Below are 3,565 nucleotides of genomic sequence, written 5' to 3' on the forward strand. Positions count from 1 at the left end.
GGAGTGGAGAGGATAGGAGAGATCAACGGAACTGAGGCAGTGTGTGACGGCGGCGACCTGGAGGCGGCGGTGTGTCACGGCGGCGACCGGGAGGCGGTGGCACCGCTCGGTCCTCAACAATGGCGGCTCGTTTAGGATCTTGGATCTCAGCGGCGGCTCATCTCAGGGCTGGGGCGTTAGGAAACAAATCGAGGGGAGCCTTGTTGGCTGTTTTTCCTTTGTTAGGTCTGAGCAGAGATACAAAAGAAAACTAGACGAAAGGAGGAGGGATGGAAAAAACCAGACCAAGGTGGGAGGTTGAGACGGAAAAAACCCAGACGAAACGGAGACTACCAAGTTGTCCATTAGGAGTAGAGATAGACATTTCAGAAAGAGCAGTTCAAATATTGTCACGTCAATAAAACTCAGCCGTTTCTCATTTTGCCCTTGCACTCACCCATCGCCGCTCCCTCTCACTGCAGTCACTCACCCACTCCCCAAATCCCTAGCTCTCCTACACGGTAATGATGCGCCTCCGTCTCGCCCGCATCACCGCCACTCTTCTCTCTCTCTCTCTCTACATCTCACTAGTGCCACTTCTTCTCGCTCGCGTTGTCGTCGAGCCAAATTTAGCCCTTTTAGTGATGTCGAGGAGGAGCGGGAGGAGCATGTTCCGTGTCAAGGAAGAAGCGGGTGGAGGGCATGGCCGAACGCCGCTGCCGCAAGGGCCTCAACAAGCTCCATGCTCCGCTCAGTCGTACTCCAAGATCAGCAAGGTAAAAAACCAAATATCCTTATCATTTTTACCACACCAAATGGGGCAATCAACTGCATCAAAATCTTGAGAGCATATCAAGTTGAGTGTGTGTTCTTGACCCATCAAAATCTCGGGAGAAAATCAACCACATCACGATCGAGCCCCGTGGAAAGTCCTAAAGTCAGTTTTGGGCCGGTCCACCTGGCTTTTTTCGGTTTTTCTTTTTGTTTGTGTGTTCTTTCCTTCCTTTTTTCTTTCTTTCTTTAGTTCGTGTTCATTTTATCTTTTATTTTTTATTTTTAGTTTTTCTAATATATTTTTAAATTTTGTGAATATTTTTTGAAATCACAAATATTTTTTGAATTCATCAACAATTTTTATGTTATTGTGAACATTTTTCAAATTGCAAAAAAATTGTACAAAATTGTCAACATTTTTAAATCACTAACATTTTAGGAATTCACGAACATTTTTCCCTAAATTGTTAACATTTATTCAAAACTCATAAACATTTTTTTGAATCAGCAAATATATTTCTGGGGAACAATTATTTAGATTCATGTACATTTTTTGAATCGATGAACTGTTATTGTAATTCATGAACATTCATGTGATTGTTTTTATTAAATTCATTAACGTGTTTGAATCCATGAGTATCTGTTCGAAATCTTGAACATTATTTTAAGTTTTGAACAATTTTAGAAACCGTGAACATTTTTTGAATTTGCGATGTTTTTCTATGCCAACAATGTTTTTTGAATTTGAGAAAAGAAATTCAAACTCGCAAACTATCGTTCGAATTTCTGAACATCTTTTCAAACTCATGAACATATTTTTCGATATCCCAACCATTATTCTAAATTAAGAATTTTTTTTAAAACCCCGAGCAATTTTGCAGAAGCAAAAAATAAAAGAAAATAACAAAAAGAAACGAAAATAGTAGACAGGAAATCATGGGCCAAATGGGACAGTTGAAGAGAACAGAGCCCATCATCAAACCCGTCGGCCGACGGAAACCCGGCCCATGCTCTCCCGACCACAAGGCGAGATTCCATTTCCCACCAACCCCTCTATATATCGCTTTTCTCTTCCCCTCCACGCCCATTTCCCCTCGCCTTTCCCCACCTTCCGTCCTCCCCCCGTCGTCGCGGCTCCAGCTAGGGTTTCTCGCCCCCGCCCTCCCGCCCCACCGCCGGCCCCGTCCGCCATGTCGAAGCAAGGTCTGTCCGCTCGCTCCCCACCGATCAGCGCGAGATCGATCTCGCCGGCGTTCGGCGCCGACCGATTTGGTCCTCCGGGGTTCTGACGTCTCTTCCGGTTTCGGGGCTGTTTTGCAGGAGGAAAGGCCAAGCCGCTCAAGCAGGCCAAGGTCGCCGAGAAGGACTACGACGAGGTATGCTGCCGTTCTGCCTTTGCTTGCGCTCCCGATTCGTCGGTCGGATCATTGATCTGCCCCTGTAATTCTAGGTTTCGAGATGTTTAGGTTGATCTGGTGTAGATCGGTCCGTGCTTGGTTGGTAATTGCGGATGATTCGTTTGGGGGATATGAATTTCGCGGGTTGCTATGCTTATGCGCCTGCTATGCTGCACTGGGATCTTTTCAAAATTAAGGGTTCGCTTGTACTTAACGGGAAGGGGAATTTGTTGAATTGCTACAAATTATGCTGATTATGCTGGATGAGAGTGTCACCTTAATGCTAAATTTGTGATGTTCTGAATTTTGGGCCGGTAGTGTGTGCAAGCGAGTGAGCACTTTATGCATCGGTGTCTGTTGCTTCATGGTTAGACTTGGGAGTTTGCATTTGTTAACATCTCTATATAAGCAAAGTTGCCTTCTGTTCTTGTTTGTATTATCTTACACAATATGTAGTCAAAGGTGCATATTTTAAATAGAACTTGCTGCAAAACATGGAGTGCATTGTCATGTTCCTTTCTTTATGCCATTACTGTAATCTGTTTGCTAGGCACTAACAAGTGCGCAGTTAGTCCATCTTAAAAGTCAACTGTATTTTATTGGTTCATCTAGTTATGAAGGGAGCTGTGTATTTATTTAGTTGTTTGAGCCTGTTTGTTGTTTGTTTAAATAGTTGTAACTCTCAATCTCGGTCGTCCTAGTTGATCTCCAGCCACAGTACCATCCTCTTATGTGATGTTGTGAGAAAGGAAGGTGACAGTGGCAATTATGCCCATGTGTTGTGATGTTGTGAGGAAGGAAACTGTCTGATTTTTTATACCATCCTTGTAATATGGCCCTGCTTTGCTTGAAAAAATAGCCCATGACTGATAGAAGCGATGGCATGAGCTACTTCAGTGACCAGTGACACTTACCTATACTTATCATTGTTTTGGTTTCCTCTGTGTTGCAGAATGACCTGGCATACCTCCAGAAGAAGAAGGATGAGCAAAAGGTGAGACCAGTAGCAGCTATCCAGTATTTCCTTCTACACTGCTTGTTCTATGACCCTTGTTACTGATGTGAACTATATTATCTTCTTGTCAACCAGGCCCTGAAGGAGCTGAAGGCCAAGGCAGGCCAGAAGGGTGCGCTGGGAGGATCTGGTCTCAAGAAGAGTGGGAAGAAATGAGTCTGCCCACCCATTCGTAATACCCAGAAAATGATAATCTATCTATCTACCTATCTGTGTCGCGCTTCACTATCTGTGGTTGTAACAGACTACCTTCAGTTGTGTTGAGCATTGTGCATCGTCGCAGTATGTCGCTGAAACCTATGGCATGTCAGCAGCCTCTTCTGCTTATCTATGATACAGATGGTCCGTAGCTAATAATGACATGACTTGTTTTGTGATGAAAATCTCTGATGTGTGCATC

At 44.1% G+C, this 3,565-nt stretch overlaps 1 long non-coding RNA gene across 1 annotated transcript; it reads left to right on the top strand.

Annotated features, from left to right (window-relative positions):
- Positions 1–1,834: 1,834 nt before the first annotated feature.
- Positions 1,835–3,565, top strand: LOC119329442. Its single transcript, XR_005159534.1, has 4 exons — positions 1,835–1,956; positions 2,074–2,129; positions 3,103–3,144; positions 3,241–3,565. It is a non-coding gene; the product is annotated as an uncharacterized LOC119329442 (long non-coding RNA).

The sequence above is a fragment of the Triticum dicoccoides genome, chromosome 7A, assembly GCF_002162155.2.
Source record: "Triticum dicoccoides isolate Atlit2015 ecotype Zavitan chromosome 7A, WEW_v2.0, whole genome shotgun sequence".
Classification (NCBI taxonomy): Eukaryota; Viridiplantae; Streptophyta; class Magnoliopsida; order Poales; family Poaceae; genus Triticum; species Triticum dicoccoides.